The following is a 26009-nucleotide window of genomic DNA, read 5'->3' on the forward strand; positions in this document are numbered from 1 at the left end:
ACCAGTGGAAAGATCATCCAGAGAGACAATTAATAAGGAAACACAAGCTTTAAATGACAGAATACACTAGATAGATTTAATTGATATTTATAGGACATTCCAGCAGATTACACTTTCTTCCCAAATGCACACAGAACATTCTCCAGGATAGATCACTTCTTGGGTCACAAAACAAGCCTCGGTAAATTATAGAAAACTGAAATTATATCAAGCATCTTTTCCAACCACAACGCTATGAGATTAGTAATCAATTACAGGGGAAAAAAACGTAAAAAGCACAAACATGTGAAGGTTAAACAATACGTTACTAACTAACGAAGAGATTGCTGAAGAAATCAAAGAGGAATTCAATAAATACCTAGAGACAAATGACAATGAAAACACGATGATCCAAAACCTATGGGATGCAGCAAAAGCAGTTCTAAGAGGGAAGTTTATAGCAAAACAATCCTACCTCAAGAAACAAGAAAAATCTCAAACAATCTAACCTTATACCTAAAGGAACTAGAGAAAGAAGAACAAACAAAACCCGAAGTTAGTAGAAGGAAAGAAATCATAAAGAACAGAGCAGAAATAAATGAAATAGAAACAAAGTAAACAATAACAAAGATCAATAAAACTAAAAGCTGGTTCTTTGAGAAGATAAACAAAATTGATAAACCAGACTCATCAAGACAAAGGGGGAGAGGACTCAAATAAATAAAATTAGAAATGAAAAAGGAGGACTTGCAATGGACACCACAGAAATACAAAGCATCCTAAGAGACTACTACAAGTAACTCTATGTGAATAAAATGGACAACCTGGAAGAAATGGACAAATTCTTAGAAAGGTATGAGCTTCCAAGACAGAACCAGGAAGAAATAGAAAATATGAACAGACCAATCATAAGTAATGAAATTGAAACAGTGATTAAAAATCTTCCAACAGGGCTTCCCTGGTGGCGCAGTGGTTGAGAGTCCTCCTGCCAATGCAGGGGACACGGATTCATGCCCTGGTCCAGGAGGATCCCGCATGCCGCGGAGCGGCTGGGCCTGTGAGCCATGGCCACTGAGCCTGCGCGTCCGGAGCCTGTGCTCCGCAATGGGAGAGGCCACAACAGTGAGAAGCCCGCGTACCAGGAAAAAAAAAAAATCTTCCAACAAACAAAAGTCAGGACAAGATGGCTTCACAGGTGAATTCTATCAAACATTTAGAGAAGAGCTAACACTCATCCTTCTCAAACTCTTCCAAAAAATTGCAAAGCAAGGAACACTCCCAAACTCATTCTACAAGGCCACCATCAACCTGATACCAAAACCAGACAAAGATACTACAAAAAAAGAAAATTACAGACCAGTATCACTGATGAATATAGATGCAAAAATCCTCCACAAAACACTAGCAAACAGAATCCAACAACGTATTAAAAGGATCATACACCATGAACAAGTGGGATTTATCCCAGAGATGCAAGGATTCTTCAGTATACACAAATCAATCAATGTGATACACCATGTTAACAAATCAAAGAATAAAAACCATATGATCATCTCAATAGAAGCAGAAAAAGCTTTTGACAAAATTCAACACCCATTTATGATAAAAACTCTCCAGAAAGTGGGCATAGAGGGAACCTACCTCAAAATGATAAGGGCTATATATGACAAACCCACAGCAAACATCATTCTCAATGGTAAAAAAATGAAAGCATTTCCTTTAAGATCAGGAACAAGATAAGGATGTCCACTGTCACCATTATTATTCAACATGGTTTTGGAAGTCCTAGCCACGGCAATCAAAGAAGAAAAAGAAATAAAAAAACACAAATTGGAAAAGAAGAAGTAAAACTGTCACTGTTTGCATGTGACGTGATACTATAGGTAGATAATCCTAAAGATGCCACCAGAAAAGTACTAGAGCTAATCAATGTACTTGGTAAAGTGTCAGGATACAAAATTAATGCACAGAAATCTCTTGCATTCCTATACACTAACAATGAAAGCTCAGAAAGAGAAATTAAGGAAACAATCCCATTCACCACTGCAACAAAAAGAATAAAATACCTAGGAATAAACCTACCTAAGGATGTGAAAGACCTGTACTCAGAAAAGTATAAAACACAGATGAAAGAAATTAAAGTTGACACTAACAGATGGAGAGATATACCATGTTCATGGATTGTAAGAATCAATATTGTGAAAATGACTACACTACCCACAGGGATCTACAGATTCACTGCAATCCCTATCAAATTACCAATGGCATTTTTTACAAAACTAGAGCAAAAAATCTTAAAATTTTTATGGAGACGCACAAGACCCCAAATAGCCAAAGAAATCTTGAGGGAAAAAAATGGAGGTGGAGGAATCAGACACCCTGACTTCAGACTATACTACAATGCTACAGTAATCAAGACAATATGGTACTGGCACAAAAACAGAAATATAGATCAATGGAACAGGATAGAAAGCCCAGAGATAAACCCACAAACCTATGGTCAACTAATCTATGACAAAGGAGGCAAGGATATACAACAGGGAAAAGACAGTCTCTCAATAAGTGGTCCTTGGAGAACTGGACAGCTACATGTAAAAGAATGAAATTAGAACACTCCCTAACACCATACACAAAAATAAACTCAAAACGGGTTAAAGATCTAAGTGTAAGACTAGACACTATGAAACTCTTACAGGAAAACATAGGAAGAGCACTCTTTGACATAAATCACAGCAAGATCCTTTTTGACCCATCTCCTTTATTAATGGAAATAAAAATAAAAATAAACAAATGGGACCTAATGAAACTTGAAAGCTTTTGCACAGCAAAGGAAACTATAAACAAGACGAAAAGACAACTCTCAGAATGGGAGAAAATATTTGCAAACAAATTTACGGACAAAGAATTAATCTCCAAAATATATAAACAGCTCATGCAGCTCAATAGTTAAAAAAAACAACCCAATCCAAAAATGGGCAGAAGACCTAAATAGACATTTCTCCAAAGAAGACATACAGATGGCCCAGAGGCACATGAAAAGCTGCTCAACATCACTAATTATTGGAGAAATGCACATCAGAACTACAATGAGGTATCACCTCACGCCTTTTAGAATGGTCATTATCAGAAAATTTACAAACAACAAATGCTGGAGGGCCTTCCCGATCACAAATCTCACCTCCACTCAAACTTTCTTTATACTTTTCTTGCAAAAACAATAAGAGAAGTAACGAGGTGGTGGGGTTTCCAAAAACAAAAATTGTAACCTCCAACCATCAGGGGAGGGCAAAAATGCCCTTTTCCACAACTCTCAGTTCAAAAATAAAGTTGTACCACATACAATTAGGATGTTACTTAGGAGTTCTCTTAAAGGAACACATGGTGTGTGACTGACAGGTTCTTGGTGCTCCGGCCGGGTGTCAGGCCTGTGCCTCTGAGGTAGGAGAGCTGAGTTCAGGACAGTGGTTCACCAGAGACCTCCCGGCTCCACATAATATCAAATGGCGAAAGTTCTCCCAGAGATCTCCATCTCAATGCTCAGACCAGCTCCACTCAACAGCCAGCAAGCTACAGTGCTGGACAGCATATGCCAAACAAATAGCAAGACAGGAAGTCAACCCCATCCGTAAGCAGAGAGGCTGCCTAAAATCATAATAAGGTCACAGACACCCCAAAACAAACCACCAGATGCGGTCCTGCCCACCAGAAAGACAAGTTCCATCCTCATCCACCAGAACACAGGCAGTAGTCCCCTCCACCAGGAAGCCTACACAACCCACTAAACTAACCTTAGACACTGGGGGCAGACACCAAAAACAACAGGAAGTACGAACCTGCAGGCTGCAAAAAGGAGACCCCAAACAGAGTAAGTTAAGCAAAATGAGAAGACAGCGAAAACACACAGCAGATGAAGGAGCAAGGTAAAAACCCACCAGACCAAACAAATGTGGAGGAAATAGGCAGTCTACCTGAAAAAAAATTCAGAGTAATGATAGTAAAGATCATACAAAATCTTGGAAATAGAATGGAGAAAATGCAAGAAACATTTAACAGGACCTAGAAGAACTAAAGAGCAAACAAACAATGATGAAACACACAATAAATGAAATTAAAATTCTCTAGAAGGAATCAATAGCAGAATAACTGAGGCAGAAGAACGGATAAGTGACCTGGAAGATAAAATAGTGGAAATAATCACCATAGAGCAGAATAAAGAAAAAAGAATGAAAATAGGTGAGGGCAGTCTCAGAGACCTCTGGGACAAAATTAAATGCACGAACATTTGAAATATAGGGGTCCCGAAGAAGAAGAGAAAAAGAAAGGGACTGAGAAAATATTTGAAGAGGTTATAGTTGAAAACCTCCCTAATATGGGAAAGAAAATAGTCAAGTCCAGGAAGTGCAGGGAGTGCCATACAGGATAAATCCAAGGAGAAATACGCCAAGACACATATTAATCAAACTATCAAAAATTAAATACAAAGAAAAAATATTAAAAGCAGCAAGAGAAAAACAACAAATAACACACAAGGGAATCCCCATAAAGTTAACAGCTGATCTTTCAGCAGAAACTCTGCAAGCCAGAACGGAGTGGCAGGACATATTTAAAGTGATGAAAGAGAAAAACTTACAACCAAGATTACTCTACCCAGCAAGGATCTCATCCAGATTTGACGGAGAAATTAAAACTTTACAGGCAAGCAAAAGCTGAGAGAATTCAGCACCACGAAACCAGCTTTACAACAAATGCTAAAGGAACTTCTCTAGGCAGGAAACACAAGAGGAGGAAAGGACCTACAATAACAAACCCAAAACAATTAAGAAAATGGTAATAGAACATACATATCGATAATTACCTTAAATGCAAATGGATTAAATGCTCCAACCAAAAGACATAGACTGGCTGAATGGATACAAAAACAAGACCCATATATATGCTGTCTACAAGAGACCCACTTCAGACCTAGAGACACATACAGACTGAAAGTGAGGGGAGGGAAAAAGATATTCCATGCAACTGGAAATCAAAACAAGGCTGGAGTAGCAATTCTCATATCAGGCAAAATAGACTTTAAAATAACGAATATTAGTAGAGACAAAGAAGGACAGTACATAATGATCAAGAGATTGATCCAAGAAGAAGATATAACAATTGTAAATATTTATGCACCCAACATAGGAGCACCTCAATACATGCGGCAAATGCTAACAGCCATAAAATGGGAAGTCGACAGTAACACAATCATAGTAGGACACTTTAACCCCCCACTTTCACCAATGGACAGATCAACGAAAATGAAAATAAGTAAGGAAATCCAAGCTTTAAATGATACATTAAGCAACATGGACTTAATTGGTATTCATAAGACATTCCATCCAAAACAACAGGATACACTTTCTTCTCAAGTGCTCAGGGAACATTGTCCAGAATAGATCATATCTTGGGTCACAAATCAAACCTAGGTAAATTTAAGAAAACTGAAATCATATCAACTATCTTTTCTGACCACAACACTATAAGACTAGATATCAGTTACAGGAAAAAAATCTGTAAAAAATACAAACACATGGAGGGTAAACAATATACTACTAAATAACCAAGAGATTACTTGGAAGAAATCAAAGAGGAAATCAAAAAATACCTAGAAATAAATGACAATGAAAGCCTGATGACCCAAAACCTATGGGATGCAGCAAAAGCAGTTCTAAGAGGGAAGTTTATAGCAATACAATCCTACCTCAAGAAACAAGGAACATCTCAAATAAGCAACCTTACCTTACACCTAAAGCAATTAGAGAAAGAGGAGCAAAAAAAGAAACCGCAAAGTTAGCAGAAGGAAAGAAATCATAAAGATCAGATCAGAAATAAATGAAAAAGAAATTAAACAATAGCAAACATCAATAAAACTAAAAGCTGGCTCTTTGAGAAGAGAAACAAAATTGATAAACGCTCAGCCAGACTCGTCAAGGAAAAAAGGGTGAAGACTCGAATAGAATTAGAAATGAAAAAGGAGAAGCAACAACTGACACTGCAGAAATACAAAGGATCATGAGAGATTACTACAAGCAACTATATGCCAATAAAATGGACAACCTGGAAGAAATGGACAAATACTGAGAAAAGCACAAGCTTCCGAGACCAAACCAGGAAGATACAGAAAATATAAACAGACCAATCACAAGCACTGAAATTGAGGCTGTGATAAAAGTCTTTCAACAAACAAAAGCTCAGGACCAGATAGCTTCACAGGTGAATTCCATCAAATACTTAGAGAAGAGCTAACACCTATCCTTCTCCAGCTCTTCCAAAATATAGCAGAGGGAGGAACACTGCCCAACTCATTCCGTGAGACCACCATCGCTCTGATACCAAAACCAGACAAAGATGTCAGAAAGAAAGAATACTACAGGCCAATCAATATCACTGATGAACATAGATGCAGAAATCCTCAAAAAACTACTAGCAAAGAGAATCCAACAGCACATTAAAAAGATCATACAGCATGATCAGGTGGGGTTTATCCCAGGAATGCAGGGATTCTTCAATATATGCAAATCAATCAATGTGATAAACCATATTACCAAATTGAAGGAGCAAAACCATATGATCATCTCAATAGATGCAAAAAAAGTTTCGACAAAGAGGAACCTGCGACAAAGATGCAGATGTAGAGAATGGACCTGAGGACACGGGGAGGGGGAAGGGTAAGCTGGGATAAAGTGAGACAGTGACATGGACATACATACACTACCAAATGTAAAATAGCTAGTGGGAAGCAGCTGCATAGCACAGAGAGATCAGCTCGGTGCTTTGTGACCCCCTAGAGGGGTGGGATAGTGAGGGTGGGAGGGAGACACAAGAGGGAGCGGATATGGGGATATATGTGTACGTATAGCTCGTTCACTTTTATACAGCAGAAACTAACACAACATTGTAAAGCAATTATACTCCAATAAAGATGTTAAAAAAAATGCTGGAGAGAGTGTGGAGAAATGGGAAGGCTCTTCCACTGTTGGTGGGAATGTAAATTGATACAGCCACTATGGAAAACAGTATGGAGGTTCCTTAAAAAACTAAAATAGAATTGCCATACGACCCAGAAATCCCACTACTGGGCATATACCCAGAGAAAACCATAATTCAAAAAGACACATGTACCCCAATATTCATTGCAGCACTGTTTACAATAGCCAGGTCATGGAAGCAACCTAAGTGCCCATCGACAGATGAATGGATAAAGAAATATGGTACATATATACAATGGAAACCTACTCAGCCATAAAAAGGAATGAAATTGGGTCATTTGTAGAGATGTGGATGGGCTTAGAGACTGTCATACAAAGTGAAGTAAGTCAGAAAGAGAAACACAAATATCGTATATTAACACATATATGTGGAATCTAGAAAAATGGTACAGATGAACCCATTTGCAAGGCAGAAATAGAGACGCAGATGTAGAGAACAAACATATGGACACAAAGGTGGGAAAGTGTGGGGGGGTGTGTGATGAATTGGGAGATTGAGATTGGCATATATGCACTAATATGTATAAAATAGATAACTAATAAGAACCTGCTGTGTAAAAATAAATAAAATTTAAAAAATAATTGATCAAAATCTGAGAAAAATTGGTGAAAAACTTAGAATATTTATGAGTCATAAGTGAGAGCTGAGGCATGCTAATATATTTTCGTAGTTTGGGCTTAATACTTGTGATCAAAAGGCTGTAGAGAAGACCTCATTGTCCCCTTTGTAACTGCTTATCCAGGTGTCTGGATGGCAGTAGTCTCATTAGTATTGGGCCCAGAAATACTACCTAAAATTTGATGGCAAGTGTCATAAACTTGTAATGGAAAATTAGGAAGTTAATTTGATGGCATGCATCATTCAGTCAGTCAGTCAGTCAGCAGGGATTCGCTGAGCACTTCCTTTTTCTGGATATTACTCTAGTTGCTGGAAATCATCAAGAAAACAAGACAGACAAAATCCCTGCTCTCATGGAAGTTACATTCTAAGTAGGGAAAGGCAGAAAACAAACAAGTAAATAAATGTATAATATTCCAGATGTCACCAGGGGCTATAAAGAAAAATGAAGCAGGATAAGGGGGATAGTATTGGAAGCAGAAAGGTCACTATTTTTTATAGGGTGGTCTTTAATAAGGTGTCATTCGAGCAAAGACCTAAGTAAAGTAAAGAAGCAAGTCATGTGGCTCTCTGGGGGAAGGACATTCTTTGCACCTCAGGGTACAAAGGCCCTGTGGTGGAAGCATGGTTGGTAGTTTTGAAGAAGAGCTAGGATATGTGGGTGGAGCAGAGGGGCAGAGGAAACAGTTGTAGGGGATGAGGTTCCAGAGGTGGGTGGAGGCCCACTGATGGGTGACAGGACATTGTTGGAGAAGAAATTGCCCGGAAATTAAGAAGAGGGAGAACATTGGAGGAGATGGCAGTGACCCAAGTAAATCATTCCTCAGAATCAGCTATGTCTGTGAACTAGGCAAAACAGCCTACCTAGGTGCTAATAAAAAAGAAAAAAAAAGAAAGTCAAAGATTTGCTTGTGAGAATACATAGCTGGAATGATAATTCTGCTGCAACTTTCTCTAGGGAGAACAGAGAACTCTCTACCCTTCTACTTAGTCCTGTATTGTTACCGACTCGCTGTTTCCCCGTTTAGGAAGTTAGTGAACTGCTGTCAGGAGAAAATAATACATATCTATGGCTTTACATTTCTAGTAAAAATCATTCTTTTAGAAAATATTTACTTTTTTTCAGGTCTCAGATTTGGAAGCCTTCAGCTGAATCCCTAGAGTTGATTTCAGTCAGCTGATGGAAACGTTGTGTGGATGTAAGGCTACAGAGTTAAATCATGTTGTTAGGGCCGTAGCCCCAGGCTTAAAATAAACTGTCCTTAGCAAAAGAGAAGTGGGCAGTAGGAAAGCACTGATTCAAATAGAAGTTGAAACACCACTCTGTCCTCCCTTAGGTTTCTGGTGTTTACTGATTTATTTTCAAAAATCCTGTCATGCCATTGGAATGGGAGGAACTGTTGGGAGTGTTGAGAGCTGAGAGATTTATAACTCCAGCTTAAATGATCATTCCAGAACTATCTAGAGCAAGTAGAACTTTTTAACCCATTTTGAGTCTTTGAGTCTTTCACTCATTAAAAAAGTCCTTATATATGAAATCATTTTAGGAAATTTAGTGATCTCTCAAGCTGGCCAGTGGATTCAGGATAAGTTTTTAATGCTACTAGAGATTAAAAATGGAATTAGAAATGAGACCCAAACTTATTTCTGTGTGTTGTAAATAGCATGAGCTTGGGAGAGAAAGGTATGTGTTCATTTTCAAGTTTTGCCACTTAACAGCTGTATAATTTTGGATAGGTCACATTCTCTCAGAACCTTCTCGTCTGTAATATATAATATAGGGATATCTGTAACTCTCTCTGTCTCTCTAGTTTTATCTGAGTATGAAAGCTGAGATAAGATGTGACCAAGTATTGATACTTTCTTAACTGTAAAATTATAAATACATATTATTAAACAGCTTTGTAGTGTTTAAAGAATCACTCTGCAGTGATTTTATGCACAATTTGAATGAGGCACTTGCTATTCCAGAAATAGTTACACAAATCCAAATCTATTGTTCTGGGACTTCAGGGGCCCTGCTTTTCAGCTCATGATATTTTTTGTGACATCTGGGAAGCAAAGTGTCGCTAGTGTTAAGTTCATGTTTGTTCCCTCCCCACCCTCCTTCCACCTACAAATCTGAAAGATCACTGCATGCCTAACACATTTGGGGTGCTCCAACTCTAAGCCTTTGAAATTCAGTGAAATTGTTCTTTGTTGACCCTAGAACACCAAAGTACTTTACTCTTAATCATCTAAAAAGTAATGAACAATCACATATGTTCTTCAGTTTTCAGGAAACACCATTAAGATGTTCTTAGTGAATAAGTTCTGCAAATCTCTAAGTCTTGTCTCCTCAAGCAAGAAATATTAACAGATATTTATTGAATTGTTCCTAAAATGTATTATGATTACTTACTGTATCATAGTATTCTGAACATAGTTTAGGAGCTAAAGTTGTAGTGTTCTTTAGTACGGTGATTAGTAAAATAACTCTTGCTGGGTGCAGGCCCTTTCCCCTCCACTAAATAAACCCAAATTACTTGCAAGGCATCCAGATTTTTTGCTTCCTTGTTTAGTGTCACCTGTATCTTCCTGGCTGATCTCCTTTAAGTGTAAGCCCTCACCCACCTCTACTTTTAATTTACTCCCTGCTATACTGCTTCATAAACTAACAATTTTAGTACTACCTTCAGGTTTTCTGCCACATCATCAATTGTATCAGCATTATTATACATGTAATGCCTTTTAAAAACAATAGGCATTTTTACTTAAAATAGTTTAAAAGATAATTATATCACTCTTCCATTACCAGTATAATTGTCAGTTATGTTTTAGCATACATTAAAATAAATATATAAGGACTTCTACTTCCAGCCAAGATGAAGTAAAAAAGAACAGATTTATACTCCTGTCTAAACAACCAGTAAGATGGACAAAATGTATATAATAACAGTTTTCAAGGTACTGTATGTCAGGCAAGGAAGGACAGTGATTCCTGAGAGATGAGAAAAAAAACAAGTTGGGCCTATGATTGCCCCAACTTACTGTCTTTGGAAAGTTTCCAGGCCACAGTACAGGAGAGGAAATCAAGGAGCAGTCTGATATACTCCCTGCGTTGAGGATATGAAGCTGAGAGCATGAGGAGGTCAAGATGGCTAGAGTTCTCAGGACAGAGATCCTGAGAAGAGAGAAATGAACAGAGAACTCTGGAGATCTGCAGTGTCCACCTTGAGGATTTAGTTCAGTACTGATCAATGCAATATCGTACTGGAAATTCTAGGCAGCAAAGTATGGCAAGAAAAAAAATGTCATCTAAATCGGAAAAAAGAAGTAAAAGCTCTTTTAATTGCAGACAACGTGAATATCTAAGTAGAAAATCTAGTGAAATCTACAAAAAAACTACTTAGACTAAGAAGTGAGTTTAGCAAGGTTACAACATGTAAGATCGATAGACAAAAATCAATAGTGTTTTTATGTATTAGTAATGAATATTTGTTAATTGAAATAAAAAATTAAAGGCATTTAGAATAACGTCAGCAATATGAGGTACTTACGGATAAATATTCAAAAAAGATATGATGATCTAATACACTGAAAACTATAAAACATCATTAAAGGAGATTAAAGAAGATCTAAATAAATAGATTGACATACTGTGTTTATGGGTTGGAAGACTTGATATGTTAGGATGTCAATTCTCCCCATATTTATCTATAGATAAAACACAATTCCAAATCAGATTGTAGCAGGCATTTTTGTAGAAATTGAAAACTTATTCTAAAATACATAATGGAAATGCAAATGACTTAAAATTCCAAAGTGACTCGAAAAGATAAGGGAACAGAATTTTTGAGTTTTAAATAATGTGCCCAAGATCATGGAGCTGGTAATTGCCTAAGCCAGTATTCAAACCCAGGCTTCCTTGATTCAAGATCACACACCCCCACACACACATACACACACTATTTTCTCCTGCTATATCATACCACCAGTAACTAATTCTGTGGGAGGACTCAGGGAAAACCTTTCAGAAGAGGTGATGTTTAGGCAGTGTATTGAAGGGAGAAGGAGAGTTATTCAGTAGAGAATGCAAGAGGCATTTGTGATGGAGGAAACAACAGGATTACATAAATGAGAAATTGGTGGCTGGCCTTGTTCTTTGCCAAGCAGGTGCTGTACCAACCCTGTGGATTTGTTCTTCAAGGATATGGGATAGGAGGACTGGGGAAAGGACCAGGACATCTGATGGCAGAATCTACTTAGCTCCATTCTCCACAGTAATACCAGAGCAGACTGTGGGTGAAGGACCTCCATTTCTCTCTATTATTCTCTCCACTCTATAAACACAGAGTGGTTCAGCCCACAGTCATTTATCTAAGCCTGCTTCTTCTACACAGAAGAGAATCATACTCCTTGGGAGCAATATTGCTAGGCATATTGATAACTTTCTTTTGAAAAGCAGAAGGCACTTTTTGTGGATTTGATTTGATTTCCTCATCAGAGGATGTTATTTGAGATTTGCAGGTGCAGGCTAACATCTTTATGAGGCAGAGGCGCTCTGTTTATTTGCTCAACGTCCATGACTTCACCGGGCATGTTGGTGCATCTGGTTAAGCCCAGAGAAGAGACATTTGCAGGATCAAGCCTCACCGTCTTATCAATGTGCCAAGATGTTTTGAATGTAAAGACAGGGAATATTGTCCAGTGGTTCTGTGCTTGAAGGGCCTTTTTCTGATTGTTTTAAAATGTGAATACTATTTTCATGGAAAATATTGTGTGGGGCTCTAGTATAAATAAGGTGTTACAATGAATTTTAATTGCATTTAAGCAGGCATTGCTACTACCAAAAGATGCAGGCAAGTGGAATTGAGATCATTATAAAAAATATGGATTTAGAGATAAGGCCTAATATAAAAACAGATTTTGGTAACTGCCTGGAGTAAATTGAAATTTGGTCTCAATGTTAATATTGTCTAATACTCAAGAATAAAATACTGGCTTGATCTCGGTTATTGCTCCATGGAGATAAACTCCTCATCCATGGAAGATGGAATAACCCTTGAAGGTTTCATACCATTACTATGCAGTGCACAGTAACAATACAACAACAAATTAACAAAGTAGGGTCTATTATTGGAGGATGATTTCACGTCAGCTTCAGAGCAGTTTACTCATTTCAGAAGTCAGTGTAATAAAAGAGCATTTTATTTTTCCAACATCCCTGAGGAAATGTGTGTGTGTGTGTGTGTGTCTGTATTTGGTCACATAAGTATGTTTTCATGATAACCCAGTCATGCCCTTTTATCACAAATCAAGTTTTTAATTTCACTGATCTTGTTTTAAAAAATCTAGAATTTCATAGGATGGATATCAAAAACAACAACTGGAGATTAGTAGGCTTTTAATAAATTAGTCCTTTATTCTTGTAACACCTGCTCTGGACTCCTAAACTGGGGCAATCACTAGGGCAGAAACTAAGCCAATAATAGGGGCTTAAATACACCAACCCTGTACTTTACATATAGCAGCTACTAAATAAATGTTGGAAAACTGAATTTCAAATAGTAGCCCAGAATATAAGGTCAAATATAAGGGGTTTGATACTCAAGGTATTCTGTTAGCAAGGGCTTATTTTCACATGGCCTATATGTTTCTAGTAATAGCAGCAAACAACAGACCATTCTGAGTCATTACCATTAGTCTCCATAGGTAGACCCAGACCTTCTACTTAAACATAACTTGTGTTTGTTTTGTTATATCACTTTCATAAAAATTTTGGGGAGGGGACAGGAGATGAAAATTCATGTTTCCAATGCAGAAACTTGTGTTCAAGTGTTTGCATTTTTATTAAAATACCTAAAATGATTGGGCAACTAATATTTTAAAAAAGAACTGTAGCTGTTTTAGTTATTGCTGCTGAGCTTAGGACAGCTGTTGCAGATCTAAACAGTTTGAACTTTAGTGTAAATATAAATTTTAAAGAAAATGGGGTCATGACTGGCTTCTTTACTTTAGCCCATCAAGCCATTCTGTTTATAATGTTTTCTGTCCCAAATAGGAGGTAGAACCTTATCACATCTATGACTTAACGCTATTTTGGTTATATGATAACATTCATCATCAGAACTCCTGAAGTGCTGTACATTTCCTACAGAATCAGGGTCAGGTTCCTATGTTGCATGGGTGTAGTGGTACACCTTGACCTCTCTCTTCACGTACCCTGCCCAAACGTCGAGCTGAGCAGCCTCATTCCTTATTGGTACCTGATGCTTTCTTGGTTCTACCTCTAAGTGCATCCTCTTCCTTCTAAAGAAAAAAATTTTCCACCCATTTCCATGTGTTTATATCTTACTTACCTTTAATATTTTACCTCAAATGTCAAAATTTTTTGAAGAATTCCCTGATTCTTACATTGGACATGAAATCTCTCATATATTAAGTATCATTTTGATCTCATTTTGTGATGCTTTCTTTTCTACTCTACCAATAAGAACAAAATCACAAGGATAATGATAAATATTAAACCTTATTCTATAATATGAAAAGTTCATTATGTACATTATCTTATGCAATCCACAAAACAGCCCCATAGTGGAGATGATGCTATTATTATTTCTAATTCACTTAGAAACAAATTCTTAGAGAGCGCGCAATGATTAATCCAAGGTCCGGTGGTTGGTTTTACATCTGTAATTCTAATTCATAGACCTTATTCTTAGCCAATAGGCAAGACTGTGCTTCATAGCTATACTTCCTTTTGCTTGTAACTTACCGCTTTCTACTTTGTTGTGTAATTACCTATGACCTGAATTACTATAGTTGTTGTTCCTTGAGGGCTAAAATTATGTTTGATTCTTCTTGGTATTTTAAACATGACTGAACTCAGGGTTTCACACTAAAGTTAAGGGTGGTCCAAAACTATTTGGAGAACAGCTGAAAAATTTGGCACCTTTCATATATTCTTTTATAGCTCTGACATGGAAGATTTATTGAGAGAGGAAAGTACTGTGTTTAACTGTCATCAAAATAAAGTGGAAAATATAGCTTTGCTCAAAAGAAATGACATGTTCTGAAAGAATAAAATTAAAATGGGATTTTAAATCCATTATCTAGTCTATCTGAAAATAAACAAGGACAGTCACCTAATTGAAGGAGTAAATGTCTTTAAACTTTCACAGTCACTGTGTAATATTCATAAATGTGGAATCTGGAACTCTATTTCCCACTGAAATGAAAGAGATTATACTTGACTAAAAGAAATATTAATGAAACAATAGCTAATATTCATGATAGTTTAATAATTAATAGAGAAAGGAATAATAACATGTATTTTTTTATTTATATTTTTAACTTTTTATTTTATATTGGAGTATAGTCAGTTAACACTGTTGTGATAGTTTCAGGTGCACAGCAAAGAGACTCAACCATACATATACATGCATCCATTCTCCCCCAAACTCCCCCTTTATTTATATCATGCAGATAGATAACTGACTGCTTTTCATCAAGATGATTGTCACTAAATTTACAGAGCCTCAATACTGAAGTAGGAGAAGGTGTTGAAAATAAGATATCTTATCTGGAGACTAATAACCTTTTTGTTTTTAACAAGCTATCTTATCTTTACTACTCTGTTTTAGAAGCTCAAGAGACTGGCGACCTTGAATAAACACTGCTATTTCCATCATCATGTCCTGAGACTTATTCAGAGAGGAAATGTCTCATCAAAAGGATGGAATACAGTCCAGGCTTATGAAGTAGCGGATAGACCTGTGAGGAGGTCACCTTCTAAGACTGAAGAACCTTCTTTTATGGATCATTTATCTTAGTCATCCTAACTACACCCCCAATTGCACAATGAATGCTAAAAAGAGTTTAGACTTCCTTCAACCATCCTGTTCATTCACGAGGTAAAAAGAGAGATGAGGGTGAAAGCCTAGTTGATTGACAGTTTTTGATTATATTCTTCAGGGTCTAATTGAATAGTGTGTCCTATAAAACTTCCTGAACATCAAGTATATTCCCAATATTGGTTATATTGTGCTACAAAAATCCAGTCACCTAGGAGGATTTATTCTGATTACTTCCCACCTATACATAGTTAACATCATGTAGACATAATGAGGCTGATAGAATTTTCATGAAATAGTTGTTGGGTGTATACTGTTTGGATACTGGGATATCAACATCTCTATCTAGTAATCCTCCATACAGAGCTCTTCACAGCCAAATAATAACACAGCTAAACAGTATCACGAGAGGTACTCTTAAGGTCTTGATTTGCTGCTTTCTTTTCTTTTTTTTTTATTTTAAATTTAATTTATTTATTATACAGCAGGTTCTTATTAGTTATCTGTGTTATAGATATTAGTGTATATATGTCAATCCCAATCTCCCAATTCATCCCACCACCACCAACCCCCCCCCCAACTTTCCCCCCCTGGTGTCCATATGTTTGTTCTCTACATCTGTGTCTCTATTTCTGCCTTGCAAACCGGTTAATCTGTACCATTTTTTTAGGTTCAACATATATGAAACATATGGAATGCTTCACGAATTTGCGTGTCATCCTTGCGCAGGGGCCGTGCTAATCTTCTCTGTATTGTTCAGTTTTAGTATATGTGCTGCCGAAGTGAGCACTGCTGCTTTATTTTCTTCTGCTAGTTTATTCATTTAAATACATATATAAATATATATATATATATATATATACTAATTTCTGTCAAATTCTGTTCATAAGGAAATCTTTATGATCAGCGTTTTCAGGTTACGCCAAGAGCCTCACAAAAGATACCGAATTTTATGATGCAAATTACACTGATACTTCCTAAAGAGTTCTGTCTTTGTAATGTAGTCTTTAGATTTCTTTAGACCTGTATCCCACTTAGAAGTCCCTGACCATACTAAGCAAGTTCAATGACTCTTTCCTAGAGTCAACCAAATAGAAATAAAATTTCTTTTTCTATAATAAATGGTAGATCAGGATTTTTCTCCCTCTTTTCCCTGTACCTTATGCTTCTAACAAGGAGGCACATCTCCAGTGTTTTCTACCTTGATACCTTGTTGTTTCCACTGAGAATGTGTCACACCCCAGTTATATGTTACCTTCTCCAGGAAGAGTTCTCTTTTTGTCCAGCAGAATTGATCTCTTCATTCTCTAATCTTACAACTCTCTTGTAGCCCTTATCATATTATTTTAAATTTTATTACACATCTGATCTTCCCAGCTTAAGGATAAATTACTTGAGGCTAGGGAACATGCTAATCTCATCTTTGAGTCCACCACAGCTCATAAGGCAATGTCCAAAAAAGGTAGGGAGTAAATATTTGTCAGGAAAGAACAAGTGAATTGTCGTTTTCCTAAAGACAATAATGAAGCCAATTTTGTACTGTTTGTGTAAAATATTGGATAAGGTTGTCGAGATTGTTACACACAGAATCTTTTCCTTTTTTATTGAGGCCATTAACATGGAGAAAAGGACTATGCAGACAATTATGAAGGATATATCTTAAGATAAGTAGTTAGAAAGGTTTTCAAGGTTTTGAAAAATATGTTTCACAAGGAACCAGAATTTAAAATATTATTTAGTTCTTTTTCTATGGGATTCTTAAATCCCACAGTGGATTCGCCACTGATAAGCACTTGCTCTTGCTCTCTTTCTTTTTTAACCCTTCAGTTTCTAAGGTAACTTTTAATATCTTGGCATCATTCCATGGTCTTTGGTGTGCTGGTACTTTTCTTATAAGGCCCGTTTTGAGACTATACCTTTTGGTGATTTCAGAATAGAAAGAGATATAAACAGTGCACCTTCCCCATTGAATGTCATAATAGTTTTCAACACAGAGGTGTATTGCTCATGATTCTAGTGATTCAAAATCCTACTTTTCCTAGGTTAGAAAGAATATAGAGCCACAAATACCCTTCCTCTAAATTTAACTATTTATCATAATGTCTTCTAATGAAATATTTTCTGAATGGTTTGACGCAGGTGTCTGTGCTGGTTGTGGGGCGGGTTGGGGGTGGGGGTTACAAAGAATGAGATGAATGTGAGAGTTCAGGGATGGGCACAAAGCAATAATTGACATTTGACTGTTGTGGCAGAGCCTTTACCAATATCCAATCTGCGGTTCCTCAGTCTTAGGGAAACAAAACACTACTGTGCTTCACCGAACCATTATCTTGCTTTCTGCAAGAGCTGAGTATAGCCTGAATCTTTTTCATGGTTCTCTATTCTACATTGAACAACACATAGCAGAATGTATCGTCAGTAAAGCCAGTAAGCTCTGATCCTAGCTGGGTATACCACATTTTCCCCCTCTGTATTACTTACAACTTCTCCTTGAACAAATTTAGCTGTACCATTTCAGGAAACAGAGGTTGACCAGAATCCTCAAGAAACTCTGGTTAAGAGGGATTTTCACTGCAATGCATACACGTAATACTTCCAAGCATTCTGTATGGTGAGAGTGAAATTTGAGAAGTGTATATCCAAATAGTATGCACGAATTGTGTCTATATGATATATAAGTACCTCATCAACTTGTGAACAACTAGTAGGAAAAAATGTAAAGAAATAATAATAGGATATTATGAGAAATGGAAGAACTGTAGAGAAAAGCATATCTCAGTCTCTCATTTTGAAGATCAGAAAACTAAAGTCCAAATGGGTTAATTGATTTTCTCAGTATCATTTAGCCATTAAGTGACAAAGCAAGGACTCCTGACTCCTGGTCCAGTGCTCCCCTCCATCATACCATTGCGTTCATATAAGGAAGAACTAGCTGCAAATGGATTATCTGGTGCTTATTCAGATGTTTCTTGAACAAACTTAGAAGCTTTAAGCTCTATCCCATCTTCCACTGAGATGCCCCATTCCATCACTGGGTAGGTCTTACTGTCTAATATTCTTATCATTCTCAAAATCTAGTTTCCTGTAACTTCCACCCATTGGACCTGGTTCTTCTCCTTAGGGCCACACACGTGGAACCTGTTTCTTCTTTCCAGTTGCAGTAGTTCAGCTATTCAAAGACAGCTGAAGTTCCTTGTCCCCACATCCCAAGCCTTCCTATAATTTTCTTTTCCATGATAAGCATTCTCAGTTCTATTAGTCCTTCACATGGAGAAAATAGAGAAAAGGTTTTTTTACCCCACAGCGTAATTGGTCGACATTTCCCTCCTTATTTTTAATTTTATATTTTGTGTTTAATTTTTACAAATCACGATGGACAATTCTCATGGCTCAGTTTTCCAACCTCTCCCTCGCCCTAGTCCCTTCTGATCTTTTTTGAGGTTGAAATTTAAGATTAGGAGTCCACTGTTATTTGGCAGAGGAAAGGCAACTTGGGATTTACCATTGAATGAGAAGATTTCCTTTTCCCTGTGAGTTTTCAGTTAGCCTGTCTCCTCTCCACTGAAGAGCGGGTAGGGGTGAATCAGTGGGATGATGCCAGAAGTGATACAGGCACATAATAGTTATGCTTAGAAGTGGCTGCTTGCCACTCTGCACAGAGGAGACTTGTGTGGTCAGCAAAAGGCCTTGCAGTTCACATCATGTCTCTATTGCTGGCAGCATAAGTACAGGAAGAAAAAAAAAAGTGAAAAGTGGGCTTATTTAACAGCTTTAAGCTGCCTAAAATGTGTGTTTCCAGCCCTAGGGGACACAATCTTTCAAGAATTTGTAAAACTGTTCCAACGAATTCATCAAATTTTTTTGCATATTATTTGAAACCAACTTAGGAGAAGATTTAAGAGGCCAGGAAGGAATTTTTGAATTCATGTGATTAAAGATGGCAAGGGTTTAGGATTTTCCTTCTTGGGCATCAAACTGTAACTTTGTATACCAAATTTCCATGTTTTGAAACTCTGTTCTCTCTGTCTTTCTTGGTGTTCAAGTTAGGGGAGGAAGAGTAAGAGGCTGAGGGGCTGGAGAAGGAAACGGGGGCAGAAATGAGGGGGAAGTGGTTGTAGATCGCAAGTAATGAAGCAGTGATTCCAAAAACCAAACTGCCAATCAATTAAATGTAGATAAGAGGACTGAGATTCTGAAATGTTGAAACAAAAATTAAATTGAAAAGAAAATAGTAGATGCTGATCATAACGTTACCACCTCAAAAATGTCTATTATAGCTGTTGTTTTCCTTTTGTTTCTCGATAAAAATGAAGAGCTTTATGTCTTGATTGCAACTGATATTGCCTAAGAAAGATATTCAGGAATCAAAGAGCAGAGGTGGAAAATGATTCAGATTAGATAATTGTCAGAATAAAGGCTGTGTGTATGTGCATGTGTGAAAGAGAAAAGCTTCAGGAATGCATCTACCATTGTAGTCTTTTTAGAGACAGACATCTGCTCTAGCTCCTTAGTTTTGGTATATCCTGTAACCTTCCCTTCCATTTGCTTTACCTGTCAGGACTATGCTTACCTGCTTAAATAGCTTTTAAACCAGCTCTGAGAAGCAAAAAAAAAGGACTCAATGCACTTGACAGTGTGGTTGGAGAACTGCTGTCTTAAATCTAGCAGGGCTTCCTTGTGATTTTCATTGCAGATCAGTGTGCATCAGACCTTCGCTCCAGGAGGGCATGTGAATTAGAAGGCCATGTTTTCCCAGTGCAGAAATTATAATTACAAAAACAATTTCTGGGGCAAGATTTTGCTGTTTTCAATTGCTCTTCCAAGTCTCTGTTTACAGTATTTCTTAGTTAAAAGTGACATTCTACTCTGGATACCATTGAGGAGGAAGGAAAACCGTAGAATATCGGAGCCTCAAATGGGGACAGCCTAACCCAGAGGGAAATTCTGAGAAACAGTGGGAGTTGGCAGCCTGCTCAGTCCTTGTTGGTTTTTCCTATTGTACCAAGTTCTCTTCTTTTGGTCTCTCTGTCTATGTTCCTTTTTTTTCTCCCCTCCCACCCTTCTTACTGTTTGTTTGAGAGAGACAGGCAGAGAAGAGGAAGAAGGTGGGAAAAAAGAATATGAACCTAAATCCTTTAGGGAGGATCATCCTAAAAGTAAAAGGAAAATTGATGCCAACAAATGTCATTAAGTACCTCCTAGGTTTCCATCCAGTCCCAGATAAAGTAGGCAAGGGTCCCTTCTCTCCCCATAGAGAAGAACAGAAGAACTCAGCAGTCTAGAAGACTATATGATTATCTAATAAACATTTTAAAATATAATAACTGCCTCAGAAGACATGTAGGAGCATATTTGAGATGCTGGGAAAATCAGAAAAATTGGAGCCTAGATTTGAAGGATCAGTTCACCAAGGTACATGCTGTGGAAAGGTAAAGAGGGGAGAAGGGGACAAAAAAAATCTTTACCAAGGTGTGATCATAAGATGTGAGAGCTGCACCATGCCTTCATCTCTCATTTCACAGAAGGATAAAGAGAAACTGAACAAAGTTTCTATTAAAATTCAAGTGCAGATGTATAGGTAAGGCATCCATTAATCAGGAAATTCATCCATCTGTCAGGCCTATCCACACATCCATTTATCTCTTCCTCTCCCCCTTCATCGGTCCCAGTCTTCCATCCCTCCTGAAGGACCCAGAGTTTGTTAGGAGAGCCAACTCCCTTCTCAGTCCACTGCTCGTTTATAATAATGCCCCAAACCATTTTATTTCATTTTATTTGTGAATGAGAATAGGGTCAAACCTCAATTGTTTATAGGCATGGAGGGGAATAGAGACGTTGATTATGCCAAAAGGGCAGATAATCGTCAAATCCCTTCTATTAGAATGTGAAAAGATTTTAATGCTTAGATAAAATGGGGGCTGTGCATGACATTTTGATAAAACACTCCAAAACAAAACCAAATAAAAACCCAAAACCCCAGAACACCAAGACAGCCACCCAGTGAGAAGACCAGAGGAAACTGAGAAATACTTGAATATGTACATAGCCATTTGCTGTATTTACATAGTTATATCAGAGACTGATACCTTTCCACCCTCCAAAGCTATTAGCAATGCCATCAGCTGATTCAACACAAAAGATGATTTTGGTGGGGAATCCTCTCCGCAATTATCTGTAGTAGGAAGGCACATCATTACAAAGTTTACTAATATATTACAAACTAACTAAATATGTTTAAACTCAGTTTACAAGAAGCTCCATATTTCTGTAGACGTCGGGAATTTTTAGAAAACCATTTCCCCAGAGTCCCACAATTTACTCTATGCCAGGGCTCTGAGTTTTCCCTGTAGGCAAATGATGCTATTCTCCAAACTCTTCATTTGACTCTTGAAATATTGTGTGGCCACCACATGTGAAAGGGAGCCTTCCCAGCGTATCCTTGAACAAAATAATGTCAGTGGCCTTGGTTGGTTAGTAGTTCCTTTTTCTGTGGAGAATGATCACCATGACCCATGGAAAAGCAGTTATGGATGCTATTATATAATCAGCATTTATTTCTCGGCCTTTTTTGTTCATAGTCTGTCCTTTTCTGCACAGTAACTTTGGTCTCCCCACCCCCAGTTTATTTATAGAGAAATATTTTTGAAAGTAATAAAGTGACAGCATACAGGTTTAGCTTTTTACTATAATTGCTTCCTTGTGATGATCCCCATATAAACAGGGGAACTTACTATGGTCTGTTGGGGAGGAGGGAAAGGAATGGACTGGAATGATAGGACATATGCCTCCTATTCCTTTATCCTCCAGAAACTTTCCGAGTCATCTGGTGAAAGGATCATCTTTATATATTCCACTTTCCTGGTTTCTGAAATGGGTAGGAGACCACCTGGCTGTAATTGATTTCCTGGGCAGAAGTGGTAATGTGTGAATGAGGCTCTTTCAACACCCACATGGGTGGAGGTCTGGATTTCATCAGTCTCACAGGAGAGCTGTGTACTCCATGAGTCAGGGCCCTCAATGGGAATCACGGCTATCGCTGCTTTATGCATAGGAGCAGTAAAGTATTTTATGAGACTATTTTAATGTTTTAAATATAAATTTCGGGTGCCCATTGCCTGGGAGTAGAGAGTTAACTCTTCTGACCTGTACAGCTCTGGGAAGACAGAAGACAAGAAAGACTTCACTCTTGTATTTAAGAACAGTTTTAGTTCTGATTATACTTGGTCTGCCATAATAACTTTTTAAAATTTTTTTATTAATTTTTATTGGAGTATGATTGCTTTACAGTGTTGTGTTAGCCTCCACTGCACAACAAAATGAATCAGCCTTACACATACCGATTGCCATAATACATTTTATAGAATTTATCATGTCATCTCTTTGGATCTTAGAAACTCAGATGCATATCTTCTCTCCTCCCTGGACTGGACATTCTTGAGAGTAAGAGCTATATTTCCTATGGCACCTAGCACAGTGCTAGATGTGTGTATCTCTGACATCTGATTGATATTTATTGAATCATCAAGCTCCTTAACCTCTCCATACCTCAGTTTCCTCATCTATAATAGTGATTTCATAAGGGTTGTCGTGAGAATCAAATGACCTAATACACGTGTATTTCTTAGAATAATGCCTGGCACATAGTGGGCAATTGATATTTACCTGGAATATGGAAAGTGTGTGTTGGTGGGGGGGTTCCCTCTTTCCTCGCCTCTCTGGGAATGAAGCAAAATGAGCGTGAAAACTTAAGCTTCTGAGAGGAAGAAGCTATGCAGTTAGAAGACATATTTATTATATATGTAGCTGAAAATTATCATAAAAATTCAAATACTTAGTTTATGCCAACTGAAAAATAAATCTTCCTAGGGATTAGTACCTACTTTACAGAATGAAAATATAAAAAGAGTAAAAGAAAAACAATGATAATCACATTTCTAGTTAGGTTATAATAGCTTTTCATTCAGAGATTCTTTTTTACAATTTGCTTCAGTCTTATGACAAATTTGCAAGGTATATTGTGAGACTTAGCACAGTTTGGAGGCGATCAAATAGAGCTGGGGGAGGAAAAAAATAAAAGCTCTAAGCAGATTCTAATGTGGTTGGACTAAAGACACAGAGCAGTGCTGGATTGCACTCACACCCACCGACAATGCTTGGTGTGATCTGGGCCCAAAGAGGATTTCAGAAGTGCTATGTTTGGCGTGGTCATGGTCCTTCAGGCTGAGAGGTTCCTTTTTTTCCTTCCTAGCCTCCTAAACAAGGATATAAATTTTCCAGGATGTTCATTCTGCCAGTAAAATAATGTGACACAACTACCCATATCAGGCAAGTGCATCCTGCTCATCAGTGAAGGGATTCTAAAACTTAATGAATCCTTAAGTCCACTAATGATGTCTGGATGTTACTGAAGCTGTTAATCCTAGATTGCTTCTGACATTAGTGTCTTCATATCAGAGTACCAGCATTCTTCAGTTTCCCCTAGTACACTCTGAGCTTGCTTAGCAGATAAGTATAAGTCTCTGTGAGCAACTTACATTTACAGAACTTTTTAGACCTGCACTGTTCAATATGTTAGCCATTAGCCATCATGTGCCTATTTTAAATTAAAATTAAGGAAAATTTAAAGCTGTTTCTTTGTCATACTAGCCACATTTCAAGTCCTCAATAGTCGTATGTGTCTAGCAGCTACCATATTGGGACAACACAAATTTGAAACATATCTGTTATTACAGAAAGTTCTATTGGATGGTGCTGCACAAGACTACAGGTATAAAGCAAGAAAATTTACCAGTTTCCAATAAAGAGCACGTATATCCTGTTTGAAGAAAATCCAACCTGTGAAAGTGTAGGCTTACAAAAAGAATAATTTAGGAAGATTTCATTCTCCTCAAATGGCAGTTCATAATAGGTTCTATTCAGCTACCGTCACTGATTTTGAAGTGTTTATGAATCCTTAATTACATTTAGACAGCAGTTAAAAAATAAATTAATATAAAATAAAGTAAAATGTAAGGCTTTAATGAAGCACAAAGTCATAAGAAACTATGAAGCTGGAAAATTTTATCAGGCTTGTGGAGTGGATATTTGAAATGTATATCCACATATATATTTGAAACCAACCAACCTGGATTTGGGTCTTAACTTTGCCTCTTGCCAAATGGTGGCCTCCTTGGGCAAAAACAGGCAAAACTGACCCCACATAGGAGCTTGGGAACTACTAGGCCCTTTCCCAGTTCCTCTCTTCTTCCTCACCTCGTCCTCAGGGTCTTCTTTTGCCTTCTTTCTCCATTGCATCCTGGAGCCTGGAGCCTGGTACTTTCACGCCAGCCACTCTGTGTTTCAGGATCTAGCTGTGCTGGCCAGATAAACTCCTCTTTCTTTCTGTGACATCCCCCTGACCAGTCACCCTTTCAGATAATACCATGCTTTCATTCAGTCAAAATCTGCATCTCCCCTTGGAAAGGAGCAGCAGCAGTGAGAAGCTCACAACCCATGGCAGGGCACTGATGGAGAAACTTGGGGCAGCTTTATTCCTTGAGTTCCTTGAGTTGGATCAAAAGGAGTAAAGAGCATTAAAGTAGAAAGCAGAAGATCTGGGTGTAAGTCTCAGTGCTGACAATGATTTCTGCAAATCCTATGTCTCATGGTAAAATCCCTCATTTATAAAATGGAAAGATTGGACTAGAAAGTCTCTTGTTGCTCCTTTCCATTCAAACTTCAGTAAGAACCACTAACTGCCTCCCAGCTAGACTGGCAACTTTGTGAGGGCAGGGACTTGGGCTGCCTGTTCCCGGCTGTATCTCTCAGGGCCCAGCACAGTGCCGGTCACTTAGTAGCTGCCCAGGGCATATCTGTGGGATGAGTGGATGGCAGAGGTAACCTGCCTCCCTTGTATGTGCTTTTCTGCTGGATCCAGTGTCTCTATCATCCACTACCTTCACTCTGCTCAGCCTCTTGCACCCTTCTATTTCTGGTATCATCACTGCTGTACCTTTTCTTTTTAGAAAGTCTCAGGAGCTCTCTTGCATTACACCATCATTTCTGATTTCTCCATATAGCTGTGGCTAGAAAACAAACTGTGCTGTGTAATTATCCTTGCTACACTCTCCTCGAAGACTTCCAATGTAATAGAATTACCAACATTTAAAAACATTAAAACAAAAATGAGCTTGTCAGAGTAAACTTGGCTTCATAAATGTGTTCCCCTTTTATTACAAAACATTGATTTCTGTGGTCACCTTCTCTGAATTATTGAAAGCTGAGTGGACTGTCTTAATTGGCAAGGAGAAATGTCAGCAGGCAACTACCGTGGAAACCAAAGAGGAAATACACGGGATGAAGAAGAAACAAAGAGGAATGGGGGACAAAGCTGGCTACATAGTCAAGTGGAAATCATCATGAGGAAACAGATACACGCCTGCCTTGGTGAAGCTGTTGGAATATTAATACTAGTCTGGGAAAGGAGTGGATAAATAGTATGCTGAAGGGTCCGTATAAATGTGGAGCCTCATGATTCCATAGCAAGAATAGGAATTCTTGTTTCCCAGGCAG

General features: G+C 37.8%; 1 protein-coding gene across 2 annotated transcripts in view; it reads left to right on the forward strand.

The window, feature by feature from the left end:
* Nucleotides 1–26009, forward strand: part of SEMA6D (semaphorin 6D) — a 578468-nt gene that overhangs the window by 125416 nt on the left and 427043 nt on the right. The window contains exon 1 of one of the 2 annotated variants that reach the window (XM_079912950.1): nucleotides 14799–15518. The exons of the other annotated variant lie outside the window; for it this stretch is intronic. The gene's annotated coding sequence lies outside the window, so the exon portion shown is untranslated. Of the gene's footprint in view, nucleotides 1–14798; nucleotides 15519–26009 lie in introns of those variants that run through there. 2 annotated transcript variants of the gene reach the window in all.

The sequence above is a fragment of the Stenella coeruleoalba genome (assembly GCF_951394435.1).
Source record: "Stenella coeruleoalba genome assembly, chromosome: 2".
In the NCBI taxonomy this organism is placed as follows: Eukaryota; Metazoa; Chordata; class Mammalia; order Artiodactyla; family Delphinidae; genus Stenella; species Stenella coeruleoalba.